At 38.8% G+C, this 18152-nt stretch overlaps 1 protein-coding gene across 1 annotated transcript in view; it reads left to right on the top strand.

The window, feature by feature from the left end:
• Positions 1-4211: 4211 nt before the first annotated feature.
• Positions 4212-18152, top strand: part of LOC147237426 (KATNB1-like protein 1) — a 44169-nt gene continuing 30228 nt past the window's right edge. Inside the window, exon 1 of the mRNA XM_086148956.1 lies at positions 4212-4380. The gene's annotated coding sequence lies outside the window, so the exon portion shown is untranslated. The remainder of the gene's footprint in view (positions 4381-18152) is intronic.

Raw genomic sequence — 18152 nt, 5'->3', positions numbered from 1 at the left:
GGTGATGTGGCATAAAAGACATTCAAAGGAAAAAAAGCCAAATATAAATCTTTTCTGTGTTTTTTTCAATTTAGTTTGCGATGAGACATACTATTTCTATGCTCATATAATGTTTTTCTATATTACATGTAAATGATACATTATATACATTAAATAAATAAGATTATCTTTTGTTTAATCACAAAGAAACTGCCTTTCTGGTAATCGAAAGTTCCCCTTTGCAGCCCTTGAAATGCACATAAAGGTGAATTAAAAACTGAATTTGTCAGAGAAATTGATATTGGATAATTTTATTTCTGTTTTGTCTCCCAATCATATCAGCTTCTAGGCACCAAATACTTTCATTCTGATATTCCTTCAAAAAGAAAAAGACCTTGCAAATATTTGCAAATTTTCACAGGTGTCTAAATGGTATAGTCATCTAGACAGATGGAATAATTATTCGAGAGTCTGTTCCTGCGGCTTGGGCATATGGACAGGTATGACTAAAATGGTATCTGTGGCAAGAATGTTGTGGTGAACCACAGCTATGAATACAGAGAGGTTTGATATAAACATAGTTGTCGTATTTTAATACGGTTTTATATATTTGAAAAAGACAGCTTTACCACTGTGTATAACTTGCAAGGTTTATTTTGGGCTAATCACCAGGGATCGAGTCAACTGTCTGGTTTTAAAAGTTTAAGACTGAGTCATAAATGGTAATAAGGCTGCCTTTTTCAAAGTACAAATAGATACATCATATGTGTTTGCATCAGCCTGAGTTTTTCTCGTTTTTTGTTTTTTGTTCCTTTTAATCGATAATTTCTCCTCACATGAACAGTTTCTGACAACATGACACCATCAGCCACTATGTAAATATTCTTCAAGGACCCACCCGGGAGCTCAAGTGAATTACAGCACTTCTCACTCATTTATCACAGCCTGGGGTTCAAACATCAGACAGAGAGATGGTTTTCACTGTGGCCAGGATTCTTCTGAAGAATAAACTTGCTGCCAACAAGAAAAGCCACAGCTGGAGAGGAAAATGAAGGCCCATGCTTCAACGTGAAATGTGCTCAAAGTAAAATTTCGCTGCATTTCTTTCTTAAATGGCCATTGGCTTTCGCAGTTACCTGGTCAGACAACATTAGAAGTGTCATGTCGTGCTTGGACAGGTTGTCCCAATATTTGCCTTATAGCAGAGGAGTGAAAGAAAATACATTTGCATTTTCTTTAGCCCATTTTCTGACGATTTACAATTTGTCATTCTCCACTGTTTGTCCACTTTCTGAGTGTTGGTGGGATTAGGAAAATACTAGCAAGCCTCTCTGAGAGGCGAGAGCCCATTCCCTTCTTGGATCGATCTGAATCTTGGGCTGGATTCAAAAATTATTTTTCACTCTTGTTAACATTCCAGATGATAAAGCGTCTCACAGACGGAATGTTAAGAGGCTGGAGAGGTTGGCATTGCACATGCTGTGTGAGAATGTGTTCAAGTGTTTAAACTCCCTCTAATCTTGCCATAATTTTGAATCATCAGATACAATTTTTGCTAAATTTTGTCTCCTTCTGGTTAAAGATTCCAAAGAAAGACAAACATTTTTACTCCATGAATCTTCAGGCCAAGGCAGTAAGCTGTGCCATTGCTCACATTGTTGTCATAGTAAACAACTTGCAGCCTGTGTAAAATGAATCGTGTGTGCGTCGCCATATAAAACCCCAGATCATTTATGATCGTTCAGTTATAATCCATCAATTTATCATCATTACCATGGTAACCCCTCCATTCAGTTGAGGCCAATCAAATATGCATTTTCTCTTTGACTGACACTTTGTTGGAACCATCCATCCATTCAACTTTTGCTGCTTATCCTGCACTTGCGAAAACTCGGAAACTCCCCATAGGTCATTAGACCTGAAGAAGTCTCTCGGGTGAGGGATGAAACATCTTCAAGTGAAGAAATTCAAGTCCAGTTCACCATGACCTGGATGACTTTACATTATTTCATCCAATATCTCATCCCAATCACACCAGACAATTGGGACCAACTGGGGGTTCCGTGTCTTACCCAAGGATACTTTGGAGCCTGGGATCGAACAGGCAACCTTCTAATCGGAGGGATGCCCACTGCACCAACAAGCCATGGCTGCCATTGATTTCACATAAACTGTATCCGCGTGGTTGGTGATCTGTAGGATGGAAATTCAAAACCATGAGCAGAAGATGTTGATATTAGATAAACTGTCCACAATTTCCACATCCTCCTAAAGCTGAACAACTATAAAATGATAACAATCTCCCTAATATTCCTTGAAAGGAATGCCTGGTGATCTCTCTACAAGTCACCGGTTTTAGAGACGAAGCAGTCCCAGTAATCTTCTCTACTTTCTCTGTTATTAAACACAAGCTGTTGCCCCGGGAAAATTCTAGAAGAAGGAACCGGTCCAATAAAAATATGAAACCTGTTCATTAGGAAATATGATGTTGTGAAATGTGGCATCCCAGTGGGAACAGATCTAAATTAGTCCACAAACTCATGAGTGTTTGGCTCATGAATAATTCTAAAAATATAACTCTGATAAACTAAAAACTTCCCGAATGACTGGATCCCAAGTTGATTCACTGATAATATTTCAGACCCCGTATGTCTCATTTTAGTGTTTTTAGCGTGATCAAGACAGGGATTTTAAACTTGGGTATATTTGCCAACAAACAGGCATATATTTTCTTGCAGTTTTCATATGATCTGTTCTACTCCAAGAACAGGAGTGGTCACTTCGTGTAAATGGAACAGAGCATCTATACAGCCATCTCAAAAAATCCAGAAGTCCAAACTGCTAAAAGGAATGTGTTATACCTATTTCGTCTGTGTACAAAAACAAATAAATTGTTAGACACATTCTTTTTGTCTGGGCCATAAAATAAAACACTCTCTAGGATCATGAACATGCCATCACACTGTGTCACTGGTCATTCTTTTTCTATTTCTATTTTCCTATTTTTTAGCAACAAATGACAAATATATAAAAGTATGGAAACTAAGTCCTAATTCTTTGGTACCGCAATACACCGCAAGGACTTGCTTCAGACACACAGAATTATATGTAATCTAATCCAGGCGTAGATTTTTGAAAAACCAATGACTCATCCTGATTACAGTAAAGCATAATCAGATAATCGAAATCCAAAAAGCCTCTTCAGACATTAGGAGCAGAGTGGAAAAGCTTAGATTTGATTCATTTCGTGAGATCAGTCCAGTTGATCCTGACGCTAAAAACACAGCAATTTTACAAATAATTAGTTCAGATCCCAAAGTTCACTGCTTATATAAAAATTAAAAAAGAAACTTTTGGTCCTGAAATAACAATAACGATAAAAATAACAATAACAATAACAATAACAATTTTACCAATTGGAAGAAGGATTTCATTTTGGTGTGATGTATTGCGGTTTAAAGATCACCATGATTTTTTTCATGCTCAAGTGCCATAAATTTCTTTTACTACTTTGAAAAGGAATCCAACATCCAGCTCAGAAAATATGGCCCAGTTATTCAAGACAATGCGCTTTCTATTTATTAAAAGCAGTCTTCTGTAGAAACCGTTGAAAGAAAATAGCATAATTACAAAACTGCTGACAATGGTGTCTGTGGATTATGTTGCATAACTACTCCATGATTTCTGGAAAGAAATGTTGCAGTGGTGCAAAGGACATTTTTGCTTTTTTGATATTTTGAGTGCCACAATAAGAACCCCAACAGCCCCATTTTATTGTTGAGAAAACAGACAAAATAACCTTGTTAGAGGTGTCATTAACTGGCTTTCTGAGCATGACAATTAATGGACATGAAATTAACATTTGTGTCCACTATTTAGGGATGAAGCCTTGTAAATCCATCAGCTCTTGATATTCCCAGTGGTTCACTCCCAGAGATTTGCTGAATTTGAGCAAAAATACAGTTTTTTCCACTGGCTCGTGAAGGCCCAAAGTATTTTTATTCTATTTTCTGTAAATCCATTAAAATAGATTCTTCACATTTTATGTTGTTGCACATATTGATTTGATTCGCCTTTAATAGAAACGTGTTTGTTCCGGCCAGGATTAACAAACAACAGATTGTTCTGTTTTTGCATTCTAGTGGTACCACCAGCTATACCAGGCATTTCAGCCACCTCCTTAGACAAATCCCTGACAGCTTAAAGCTTAAGACTTTAGCATACACAGAGTGACTCTGTCAAGCATGTTATGTAATTGAAGTCTGCTGTTTCAAGGCTGTAATAGTGGCCCTGCAGTCAGATGCCGTTTGAGGCTGTTTGAGCTGCCATAAAAGGGAAAAGCAACATTGTCATTGAAGAACTTCCCATCATCGTCTGAAGAAACCCTCCCCTGCTAAAGTGGTATGTACATGGAGAAAATGTAGACTCCCATGTTTTCGTTTTCTTTCTTGTGAACTGGCAAGTGTGTTTGTGTATATTGTTTGCTCCTTTTTAAGTTATGTTTCTTTTTGCAAGTTTGGCTTGGGGTTCACAAAAGCCATTTCATTTTTCTTTGGTACTCCGAGAGCTGTGACGCTGCAGACTGTTTATCTTTTCAACACAACCACAGCCGATGTTATGAGATTCTTGTTGTCTGAATCCACTGATTAATTTTTTTCCAAGCACATTCATTGTGGGAGTGGGAGCAGTACAACTGAGCCCCACTAACATTTCTTTGCAGTATTCAATGATGATTAAGAGTGAATGTTTCATCAAACTTAAACCTCAGTTATTGTGATCGTTTATTCAAAAATGATGTGCCAGCTGAACATCTAACTTTGTTTATAATAGGCTGCAGTGAGTAGGAACCCCAAATACAAGTTTGTTATCATTTCATGTCATCGTCAAGTTACCACACACACACACACACACACACACACACACACACACACACACACACACACAATGAGAGGGAGAGTCTCATTCATCGCGCAGTGAAATAAAACATCTGGGACAAACTGCATCACAGTTGAGGTCATCATCAGTTCGATAACATTTTACAAAGCCTAAAAATGTCCATGTATTGCATGAATCTCTACATATGAAATAACTCTCAGGTAGACATTTAAATGCAGCTACTGTACAACAATTGACTTTATTGCATTGACTCCAGCTCCTTCTTTTATCCTTTCCTTCTTTACCGTACCTAAATACTTCAAACACGGAATGAATGTTCTTGTACAATTCAAAAGAAGACTGAATCATGCGACTATCTTGTGTAAACCTTTTAATCTAACAGTTGAGTTCTCTGGCAAAGAAAATTTTCACAATTTGTTCTGACATTGGAATCTCTAATAATACTAATAATACAAGAATTTTTAAACTTCATGAACCAGCTGGATGTTGTTATGGTAATCTTTTATTTTTTTATATAGGCTAAGCGGAAGAAGATGGATGGACGTATTTTAATAAAAAACAAATAGTGCATGAAGCAGAATATCTCAATAAGACTGTTCTAAGTGTCAAAATGGACAGGCTTTTTTTTTTTCAAATCACATCTTCTCTGTCACATATGACACCTTTGAAATAATAGGATATATAATGCTGCACTGAATACATTAGATCGACTTGATGGGCCGTTATCTGTTTGGCTCCACTCCTCGTTTGTATCTATCACTTGCACTACAATGTAAAGCCTGTGACGTCGTAACGTCATTTCATAAGCTAAAGTCTTAAAGCGGACTTATGTCATATTTGTGCAGTTGAGCAATGTGAAGCACGAATGCATGTGTTCAGATCTGTGGTCCGTAGTTTGAGCTGTTTCATTTGCTATCAACACCATTGGAGTTTTCTGCAGCATCAATGGAATGTTAAATTATGGATAAAGAACTCAGAACTTGGACATTTCATTCCTATGAGTCTATTTTTTATAAAAACTCATAAAATGAAAAGCAAATATGTAATTAATGACATTGATGACGGCTCCATGGAAATTAGGCTCAGTGAAATGACTTATTGGGCCCCTTGTGGAGTTTGCCCACCACTGGTGCATCTGTGTGTTTGTTGTCTATTTTTCAATGTTGTGAAATGGTCTCGATTCACATTTCATGGGTCCTTGGAGGGAAATTGTTCCAAATATATACAAAACAGATAAATCATCTGAAGATCAGCCAGTCACTTTACTTACCTTCTGCAAGGACAAAAAAAAGAGAAATATTGCATTTGGGTTTCAACTCATTTGTTTAGTCGTCACCATTAAAACAGCATTAAAGAAAGAAAAGGATAACAACAAGGGTAGCTGGGAATTCACGAAAATAAACACATTCATTTGCTGTGAAGTCTTGAAACAGCATCTTCTGAAAATAACATTATGTGAAGCAGTCACTGACTCTAACATAGCATTAACAGGAGACGGCAATATGTGGAATAATTGTATGCTTTACTCCATGAAATAAATATCAGTGGAAACAAAATCTGTTTGCTTTTCCATGTGGCGGACATGCAAAATCCCCAGACTCTCAGTGTTACATAATGAGCGATGGTTATTGTTGTTTTGTTGTTTGGAAAAACGTTGCTTTATCATTGTTCCCTGACACCAAATTTTTCAAATGTAAATCACTGTTGGAAAAAAGTGTTTTATTATGTGTCATTATGGTTTTGGTCTTATTAGATTTAACCACAAAACCACCCTTATTGGAATACCATAACATTGCCAGCTATGAATTGCTATGCTAATTGGTCCCAAAACACCCGTCTTCTGCTCCATGGTTCGACGGCTGTCCGAATCCAAACCCAGACCAAAATAGACCTGTTTTCAGAATAACACCCTCTACTAATTGTAGAACATTAATTTCCTACAGTAAAAAGGGATTTTAATTACCAGTGCCTCAGAATGGTTTCTGTGGTCCGGCCACTCATATTAATGTATCATGTGCCATGTGATGCAGAGATGGCCTCTTGTATTGCTTCGATTTCTCCAAGATGAGCCCTTCTTGAAATCCTACCACCACTGTACTCTGCCTTTGGAGCCAGTAAAGAAACTAGACACTGAGCAGAAAGATGAGAAAATGTTAATTAAATCCAGTGAAGAAAGTTAATGAATGTTTCCCAAAAATGTCGAATTACATCTGAAGAAGAAGAAGCTTTAATACAGAAATTTCCAGGAGAGAAAGTGGGATGTACTTCCCTTTCAGTGACCTTTTTATTCCCGATTGATCACAAAAGCAATTTTTTTCCTTTCTTCTTTTATTGTATAACTGTTTAAGTAATTTCACGTCTTCCTGAGTTGTCCGGACCTTATTTGTACCACATCAAAAAAAATAAATAATAAAAATAGCTGTGTCTATTCCAGCCTGTCTGAACTAACTTATTCCGGTCAACGTCATAAAATATTTGTTTATCTCCCCACCCAGCAGCTTGATATTTCAGTGAATTGGAAATATGCTGTGAGTATAATGTTGCCACTGGAACTATATTAGACCATATCCTTTGTTTCTAGTACCCCTCACAACCTAAAAACAAAACAACATTCTGCAAGTAAATAAATGAGTAAAAACCTAATAGCAAGCCACATACTGTAATTGGCAGAACAAAAGTTTGCTTACTTCTTTTGGTGAATAATCTATAACAGAAAAAAATCTATAAAAGTTCTATACTGTTAGGATTCCCCACATCATTTATTTTCTGGGGTGTCATTCTTGCACGTTGACTGAAACCCCTCCTCGACAACTGTGATTTCCCTGGAGAAACAAACTGGTTGCAGCATATTTAAATCCGTACAGTGATGGCTACTATTTAATCTGACGTCTCTCCTGTCGGTGAAGCAAAAGCATTTAATAACCTGGAAGGATAATCACTTATTTATTTTGATAAGTTTAATGTTTGTTAATGTCAACATTGAAAGCAAACAGAAAATGTATTTTATGTAGTGTTAGGTGCCAGTAAACTCCAAAGAGATGCACCTCAATGCCAGTGCTTATTATTAAAAGCCCCTTTAATGCAACCTTTTTAATAAGTTGTTTATCACAGATTCTTTTAGAGGCAACTTCATTTAAAAAATGCACGTCCTAATACAAACTAGACTTTATTAACATCCAATTGCAGTGCCAGGGTGAAAGGAAAGTATAACTTAATACTGCAGTTTGAATTGTTCAGTATAGTGTAATGATGTTGGCGTCTCTGCTAAAGCTAGCTGGGTCTGTTTTTTGTCTGCTCCTCCATTTCCTTCTCTCCCCCCTCTGTTTTTTCCCTGTAGAGGTAAAAATGAGTCACTGAGTCAGCAGCTGGTCTCCGTCATCCAAGATATCACCCAGGTTTCCGTACAGACCGGCTGTCAGATCATTAGAATCTGACTCCGTCACTTCCTGTTTGCCCTTTTTTGGACATTTTTCTGCCTCCAATAACAATTACGTTTCTTTCTGGTTATTTATCTCAATGGTTTATTCAATGGTTTTATTTTGAAGCAAATTAATCCTTGGTACAAGCCATTTTAATTTTCTCACTGACTCCGCTCAAGGGTTTGTTTTTTTACTAAGAAAGAAATGCCTCAAAAAATGTAGGTGCTGACAACAATAAATGTGGACAAAAATAATAAGCTAATAAAAGGCAGTAGACTGGGGGGAGGTCTGACAACTACAGTAAGCGTTGACATTCTGTTGTGAGTTTGTTTTTATAGACTAAGCAACCGTCTCAAACACTGCATTACACTCATTTTATTTGAAACAGATTATTCAAACAAAGTCAATGTGCTCCCACAGTAGAAAATGTTTTTAAACTTGGAGACAAATATTTGCACAAAAATAGCTGTGGTGGGTTCTTGACTGACGGGGACTTCCTCTTGTGTCAGTGATGAAAAGGTCTTCCTGAAATGGATGGCTGAGATGTTGAAATTGATTTCTAATTCTCTTGAAAACAACACGTTCCATGCAACTGCATCAGCACCCACTCCAAATATTTCTCCCTGAACTTGGCCCGGGTCTGACGGGCAGCGCTCGTGTTCCAATCCTGATTTAAAAATGTCTCCGTCGCCTCGTTCGACATCGGCATTTCCTTTCTCAATCTTGATGCTACACTGCTTCAACTTCCCTCCCCTCGATCATATCAGGTAATTTTTATGTACACTCTCACAATTATTGTGTTTCGAATAAGCCAGGCAGGTACAGAGATACTTCTAGCAACTATACATTCCAGATTTTGATCCAAACAGCAGTTTTCATGTTTGAGAAAGTACCAAGATTTATTTCAGTGGAAAACTTTTGTCACAGAAGCTGAAATCAGACAACTTGCAATATTTTCATTTTATTGCATGCTACAAAAAATGGGATCCTAGAAAAGAGAAAGAATCCATCCTCATCAAGGCGGCTAATTACAGATGATTAAATTCTATAATTTGATGTTTAAACTATGATGTTTAGTTTTCCCATTCCAGCAGCCTGGGAAGAAAGGCAGCTGTCTGTCTTGGTCCTCTTCTTCTTTCTCATTTTCTCAAAATAGGTATGCCACATTGGTTGTTGGAAAAAGCCCCTGGCCCTCTAGTTTTATTGACATTGGCAACTCTAGCAACAGTGCACAGGGTACCGTTGTTGAATGAGGTTGTAAAAATCTAATCTCAAATAAGCAAGTAAGCAAACTTTGAAATAATTCAAACTTTATATTTGATACAGTTTAGAGTTTAGAAGTTTAAGCCAGAAAGCATTGCATTGCTATTAACAATGCTTAGGGTTGGACCGGATATATTAGGGAAGCCACGGAGAATCCCTGTTCAAAGTTGCGGCCTAATTTATGTAGGATAGCCATGTTAAACTGTTTGAAAGCAGCTCGAGTTTAATAATGATGTTCAACTTGATTTCCAAAGCTTTCCCGTGCTGTTAACGAATACTAATTAATTACAACTGTAATTGATCAACTGTGAAGATATGACCCCCCAAGTGTAGTTTTTAAACTGGATGGGGGATGTGGTAGTCACTGATAATTGATAATTACTGATAATTACTGTTGGATGATCACGAGGGTCAGACAGAATCACCCTCTGACCTGTTATAATTGTAAAAGGGGGCACTTATGGAAGTGCACAGAGAGGAATACACAGAGAAGGGAGACCCCTCCCTGTGTGAGCTGCTCTGCAGTGCTTGGCTTCAAAGCCCGCATGATACCCGACCTCTTCATAAAGGTCAGACTAACTTTCCACCTCATTTTAGCTTGCTGAATGTTTTCCTTTTGCTTTCTTCTTATTTTTTTTTTTTGCTACCTTAACTTTCTTGTGCCGAAATGGTGATGTGACTTGTGAAATTAGTTCAAAGCGATCAGGGAAAAAAGCAGGTATAGTTTTTCTTTGGATTTTATTGAGAAACTCTCTGCATACTGCATGCTGCATTCCGAAGTCATTTCATCAAAACTCTGTTGTTTTCATCCAGGGGATCAGCTCACACTCCATTTAAATCCACTACAGTTGCAAGTTCAGCAAGATCAGCCAAGAATGAAGCCGACAAAGGTCAAGCAGAGGAGCCATACTTGCGTAATCACTGTCAGTTAGGGCTTAATCAAAACTGTGATAAGCGCATAGAATACTTCAGTACAACAAAGTAAACCTAAACATGTGCTACCCTGCTACTCTCTCCCCTCATCTCAGAAAATATGACAAACACAGATGAAAACACCTTTGCCTCATCATCTGGTCCTCTTTAGCGCCCCGCTGTGGTCCCGCCTCCTTGGGCTCAATCTTTGTATGATACCTCAACTGGACTTGGCGACGCGCACAATATATTGTATTTTATATTTTTTTTTATTGCTGGACCAATTTGAAGGAATTTCACAGAGTCCTGTTTGACTGCCACCTCATGAAAGAGTTATTTCTTCATTTTCCAAAGGCAACAATCTTCATGTGTTGATTCTTATTGGAACCGACAGTGTTGTGTGATTTAGGAGCCCTCTTGGTTCAGTATTGATTAAGAGAATATGAAATCAATATGTAGAAAAGGGCACCCAATAATTTTATTTGGAAAAAATGCAAACTGGGCTGCTGCCACTGGCATCTGTTTGTAATTTTTGCATGTGCAAGCCCAAGAGTATGTGTCCATAAACTGTTGCTGTGTAGAAAGTCTGTAGATGAGTGTACAGCTGACCATTGCGGAGCTCATCTGGGCTGGCAGCAGGTCAAATGGCAAGCAAGTGTCCATGGAGGAAGGTTGGAGTGGGAGAACACCATGCAGAGGTAGGGAAGGGGGCTTTGCGTCATGCAGCACAAAGGGTTGACTCACCCTCTAACTGACTGGTGTTTGACTCTGTCACTGCCATGGAAATGGCTGGAATTTAAGTCATTACTGGAAAGCGACTCCACATCTGTACACTTGACAGGAGTGTGCGCTGATGAGCCCACATGCTCATTAAGTCAGAACTCACATGTGCGCACACAGGAACAGGCAGCCATAAAACAAATGTCTGTTGGGTGGTATTTTTCAATTGCAGCATTAAACCTTGGCAGGAAAAGTTGCATAAAACTTGAAAAATGAAGCTGAATGAGATTAGCTTTGGATTTATAGGTACATGTATAATACTTTCCTGTAAGATAATAAACAAAGGTATTTATTCAAAACGGTGTGCTCACAGACAGAAAAGTGTAAAAGTAGCTCAGGCTGAGATTTACATACCAGAGAGGAGACATATAATGTGGACACAGTGTAAAGACAGGAAGTTGAGAACCCAACATTTGGGGAAAATCTCACATCAATGCTAACCCTGTAGATGACTCTTTTAGTCTCTGGGGGGAACAGACACCCGGGGGAGAGATTATGTCTGCTTCTCACACCACCTCGTGTAACTTGAGGAAATATTCTCTCAGATGAACCCTGTCTGTTGGGGCATCTGTCTGCACTGCTCTTCCATTTCTGTCATATTTCAAATTTCCTTAAAGGTTGCTAAAGGAGCAACCTTTTTTATTGGCTATATGCAGATACTCTAAAGTGAGGACAGACATTATTGTAGTCTCTCACTAAAGTGTTCTAGTGGCTGTACTGAAACAGGTGTCTGTGTTTGGGACAAATGTAGACTGGCTTTTGAGATCTAGTGAGCCTTCAAGTTTGTGTAAATCACCTTTGTAATGTTCCTTCTGAAGGAGAGACACAATACCAATTGTCCACCTCCAACAGTATCTAATCTTGTTCCCCTCCAGCCTGGAACAAAAGGTTCAAACTCGAAAATTCTTCCCTAATCTTGACACTTGCTTTCTTAAGTCATCCTTTAGACCAATGTTCTAAGACAGATTTTATCCAGAAAATACTCTATTGAATAATTCGGATATTGAGAATGATGACATGATGATGTCTTTGATCAACAAAGTATAAACTTCAACATGGCTCATTGTATTTCATTTTCTCTTTCCAACCACACGGCAAAATAGAATTTTTGCTAAACCTAGCCTGTTTCATTGCTTTAACTATGGTGTTAACATGTCGTTATTTCCACTAAAACAAGATATTTCCAAAACCGTGACCAAGACATATTTGCGCCAATGCTTCACTTCCACAAAACGTATCCTTTATTGTACTGTAGTTCTGTCTGAATTTCACTGACAATGGCTCAAGTGTAGTATGCCCAGACTACAGTTTCATTATCCTTTTTCAAATATGATCCTAGCACTAACTGTCCTGTAATTTAATTAATCTACCCTATGGTCATTGGGTTTAATTTCTGATCTGAATTTAGCAACTGAACCCTGGGTTAACTAAATTATGTACATGTCTTTTCCTGGAATAGTTGATGTCACACTTCTGTTGCTTTTTACAATTTCGAAAGACCCTCCTTCTCATCTCCTATTCTATTGTTACTTTGACTTTCCAATATAGAACGACTTACCGTAAGTGAACAAAAATCTAATAAAAGATTCCCACGGCACAATATGAATAGTGACACAGTACCAGCACTCTTTAGCGAAGTCTGTTCTTTTATTGAGGGTGGTGTCCACTTTAGTGGTTAATTGGCTGGAAAGAGTTTGGAGAAGGAAATGGAGTGTTTTTATAAAAGGGTGTTTCTTTCCTAGAAATGTAAAAGGATGGATTTTTTGTTTGTTTCAGTGCAAGTTCTGGAGATGAATTTTAAAGTGTGTTTTGGTTAACATGGTGTGTTTTGTTATTCTGTCAGTGACTCTTCAGTTAACTTTTGCTGCAGCTAGCGAATAAACTTTGGCTCTCATTCTTTCACTGCTATTCAATACCTCTGTAATAACACAATATTGCAGCATTGAAAGTAAAAAGAACAAAAAGAAACAAGCCACTGCTACAGACTATTTTATAATAAACTACATTGAAAAATATTATTGTTACATCTGACATTGAAGAAAAAAAATCTCTACATTACTCTGGAGGGCATGAGCCAAAACCAATTTTCTTTTAATTCAGTATAAAGGGGATTGTAATAATGTTTCCATTATCAACTGATCCCAATCAAAGCAAAGCTATAAATAATTCATAAGGCAGGAATTCTCACCAGGAATTGCCATAGTCAGCTGAGAATAACTGACACTGAATAACTGACCATTAAAGATGGTAAGGTAAAATGTGGCAGGTCAAGATATAAATAAGGGATTGTACTTACATATGAGGTCACCTCAACCATCCTGCAACAAACTATGGGAACTTAACAACTGAGAGTCAAAGGAGAGAGGGAAGGAGTCATTGGGACAAGGAGAGAAGTAAAGAGGCAAGAGTCTAGGACTGAGAGTCGGGACTTTGAATGTTGGAACCTAGACAGTAAAAGCCAGAGAGTTGGTTGACAGGATTGAGAGGTGGATGTACTGTGTGTCCAGGAGACAAGGTGGAATGGTAGCAATGTTCCATTGCAGGGTTAATGGGAAGAGAAATGGAATACGAGTTATCTTGACGGAGAAGTTTGCCTGGTCTCAAGGTAAAATGAATGTCAGGTAGTGTAATGAGTCTGAAACTTAGAATTGAAGGTGTGATGCTCTGTGATATTCATAATTATGCCTTACACGTAGGATGTGAGTTAGAAGAGAATGATACATTTGTGAATGATTAAGATGAAGGGATGCAGGGGTTGGGTTCCCAAAAGTGAGAGAGTGGTAATTGATGCAGACTGATGAAGATATGTTAGTGCAGGCACCAACAGTGCACCAGTGCCTGCACCAAATTAAGGGTGACCGATCTGTTAACTAGGTCGGACAGTGAGGAGGGAGAGGTAGGTGGTTGGAATGATTTAGGCTGGAAAGGTTTTGCATTGATTAATGGGTTCAAGAATTGTGATGGGAAGACTGAAAGACTACTTTGAAGAACACAGGAAAATGAGAGATGATAAAGAATATAAGAGAAGACTGTGGTGGACCACAAAGTGGCAAAGACGAGTAAAGGCGAAGTGAGGAAGGCATTGAGAAGAATGAAGAGTGGTAAGGAAGTTGGTCCTGATGATACACCTGTTGAGGAATGGAATGCCTTGGAGAGGCAACAATAGACTTGACTTAAATGTTCAATAGGATCATAGAGAATATGAGGATCCCTGTGGACTGGAGGAGAAGTGTGTTAACTTTTAAGAAGTAGGGAGATGTGCAGAATTGTCATAACTATGGAGGAATAAAGTTGATGAGCCATACAATGAAATTATAGGAAAGAGCAGTGGCAGCTAGACTCAGGTATGAAATAAGTATTTGTGAAAAGCAGTATGGTTTCATACCAAGATACAGTACTATAATTGCAGTATTGCTTTAAGTTGAAGCATAGAGAAGGTCAGATGGAGCTGCATTATGCCTATGTAGATCTAAAAAAACATATGATAAGGTGCTGAGAGAGGAACTGTGGTACTGTATGACGCAGTGACGTGCGGTGAGGTTCATGGCTGGTGAGGTACTGACGTCATCAGTCAGACTTACAAACATATGAACCCTACGGAGTAGCTTATTCACCATTTTATTGGCAGCAGTTAACGTGTTTTGTTTAAAATATCATATCAGCATTCTTTACATATACAAACTATAGCATAGAAAAAAGCACATTAAAAAAAACTTTATTATCTCCTACCTTTACTTATAAATGAAGTCCATGCGCTGCTGAGCGGCGCTGAGCGGTTTTCCTTTACCTTAGCATTGTGGATGCTGATGTTGAGTCTTTGCTGTTCATTCAAAGCCAAATCTATCAATGACATCCTGAAGGTTTTTAGCGTGATTTGACTTTGAATGCGAGTGGCCGACCGCTCATGTTAGATTGTCAGAAATTGAGAAAAGAATGCAGGAAAAGCAGAAAAGGCGCTTTGTTACTGGACAACCACACAGCCAGCCTTTTCGTGCGTACCACTCTGTTTGAAAAGGCCGAGTCTTCCGTCTCCCAGTCTTAAACAAATCTGTTAGCACCGGCGTCGGTCTTCCCTAACTTATTATCGCCTGCTTCGACTGAAAGTCCAGTTTAGAAAATTCTGTCAGATTAGCTGTGGAATCCTCCATTTTGGAAATAAAGCCAAGCAAGAGGAAAAAATAACTGGATGGCTGCACTTGACTTGCTAACTGTTTACAGTAGCTTGCTATTGCGAATTCTATTATTCTTTAGCTGAGTCGTAAAAAGGCTCCCTGGGATCACCAGTGCCCCCTACCATGAGGCCCCGTCACTGCGTGCCTCACTTAGTGTGTCTTTGCTGCCGCTTTACGATCGCTCGGCACGAGAAACACGTTACGGTTGTTGACGAAAAAAATTATACACATCAGCTAAAGTATGGAAATTTAGTTCATATATTAATGCTTGAAGTGTTTGAAAATTTTAATAGTGACATCCACAGAGCCAGCAATACGGTCTCAGCCACATAGCATGGCATTGCAGTTATTGCACAATCCATAGCGGGCTCGCGTCACCGCCCGGCTCTTCTTCATATTTAAACGCTAAATGTGATTTTTTTTCAGCGATTTTGAAAAAAAAAAACACTGAAAAATTGTGAAGTTAGGTTGAAAATAACTTAATAAGACAAATCACTGAATAAATAGAACCATTCATACTATTTTTTCATTTTACTTTTTTTTCTTTCCATGATGCCAGGTGAGGCCTGGCCTCACCTGCCTCTACTGACTGCAAGTCAATGGTATGAGGAAGTCTAGAGTTGCAGAGATGTATGTAAATTGGTGAAGGCAATGTATATGAGCTGTAAGACAGTGGTGAGGTGTGCAATAGGAGTCCAAGATGGAGGTGGGACAGAAACAAGGATCTGCTCTGGGTCCCTCCTTGTTAGCAGTGAGGATGGAGGTACTGACAAATTAGGTTAGACAGGAATCTTCACAGTCTGCGACATTCGCAGAATACATTGCGATATGTAGTGAGAGCAGGGATCATGATTGTTGGCCATGCGAGAGAGAATACATGGGGGTGAACGAGAGAGACCCAAGCGGTAGGCGATACGGGTAGAGATTAAGAAGGTGGAAGATTAAAATGCCAAGGGTCCCGAGCAAGAGTGAGGAAAAGAAGTAAAGAACCGAGCAGGTTGGATGGATGGAGAAAAATGTCAGTGGCAATGTGTGAAAAGAGTATCAGCATGAATGAAAGGTACAAGAGTGAAACTGTACAAGACGGTAGTGAGAACAGCGAAGCTCTATGGCTGAGAAACAGTGGCACTGAGGAAAATACAGGAGGCAGGGCTGGGGGTAGCTGGTATAATGAGGAGGAGCTGGTATAATGAATATTTCTCTTGGTGAGTGATGAGTATGGATAGGGTCAGGAACAACAATCAGAGGGACAGCATATTTTAGATGTTTTGAGGATAAAATCCGGGAGGCAAGACTGAGATGGTTTGGTCATGCAAAGAGGAGGGATAGTGAATGTATTGTTAGAAGGATGCTGATGCTTAGAACTGCAAGGCAGGAGGCCTAGAGGAAGATTTATGGATAGAGTGAAAGAGGACTTGAGGTTAGTTGGCGTGAGAGAAGCGGATGCAGAAGAAAAGGGTAGATGGAGGCAGATTATTGGCTGTGGCAACCCCTGAAGGGAGCTGCTGAAAGGAGGAGAAAAAAATAAGACTGACTCATGGGAAAGGCTTTAAGACTACAAAAAAATCTAAATTGATTTTAATGCTCATCAGAGAGAAAGTCATATAGAAAGTCATTAGTTGAAAGACATACACTTTTGTGCCTACAATTGTTCAGTTGCTCAAATATCAAGCTTTACCCCCATTCACTCTTGTCTGACGATTCTCTTTTTATGTTTTTCTTCTGTCTTTATGGGTTTTTTTTTCAGTATAATCTCCTCGCATTTTCATTGTTTAGTCCAGGGGTGTCAAATTCGTTTTCATGAAAGCCACATGTAATGGTAACAGTATAAATGTAACTAAATATAACCAAATGTAATGTAAAATTACTGTAACTTCTCGTTACTCAGATATAACTCAGATTTTATTGCACCTCAAATCCCCCAATGTTACATATGCATTAACATATGCATAGATCTAAAAAAAATATATGTTTACTGGTTGCTCTGTTACAACATAAATAATTTTATATTGTAGCGAGTCAAATATTGGTGTTTATGTTGATGCTTGTTTTCTGTGTGATTTTAGGGTCACTGGGAATAATGTGAGTGTATTTTAGGGTGCAATGAATTCTGGGGGGGTTTACCTGGAATTGAGGGGAACAGTTAGTTGTATTGGAGGCTCATGTGGTGTGGCTGTGGCCAACAACAGCTATTGCTCATTAAACAGACACTACAACTAGTGTCGGATGTAAACTTACTGTTAAATCAGTTCGTCTGGTGCAAGAAAAGTTTTCCTCTCTGGCACAGTGTTCTGACAGGGTGATGGATCAAGCGGTGTGTAACATTATAGAGGAGGAGGGGGATCGAGCAGATGCTTGCTCTACGCCAAGGGGGAGAGGACAGTTTGACACTTGTTGTCAGAAACATCCCAAGGTGAAGAGTGAATCAGCGCTATGTAAAGAGCCCTGCTCAGTGAAGAGCCCTGCTCAGCGGCTGTTGGGGGGGTGGGGAGTGGGAAAGGTTAGCAAAGAGTGTTTTCCCCGTGCACCAATGACGTCAGGCAATACTTCTGGCAAGGATGTAAATTAACATGGTGATGCCCATGGACTGAAAGCACCAGTAGAAATAAAGTAAATAAAATTAAATTGGACTGGGATGCTTTCCATGCTCAATTCGAAATGGTACCTTATGCAAGTTGCTGGTTTGATGAGCGAAAAACTCTCCAGCTCACCCTTTGTCTTTCAGACGATG

This window comes from Fistularia commersonii, chromosome 1 (assembly GCF_037954325.1).
Source record: "Fistularia commersonii isolate RoL2024-O1a breed Wild chromosome 1, RoL_Fcom_v1.0, whole genome shotgun sequence".
Lineage (NCBI taxonomy): Eukaryota > Metazoa > Chordata > Actinopteri > Syngnathiformes > Fistulariidae > Fistularia > Fistularia commersonii.
The sequence above is the reverse complement of the archived record's forward strand: the minus strand, read 5'-3'. Positions and strand labels throughout refer to the sequence as shown.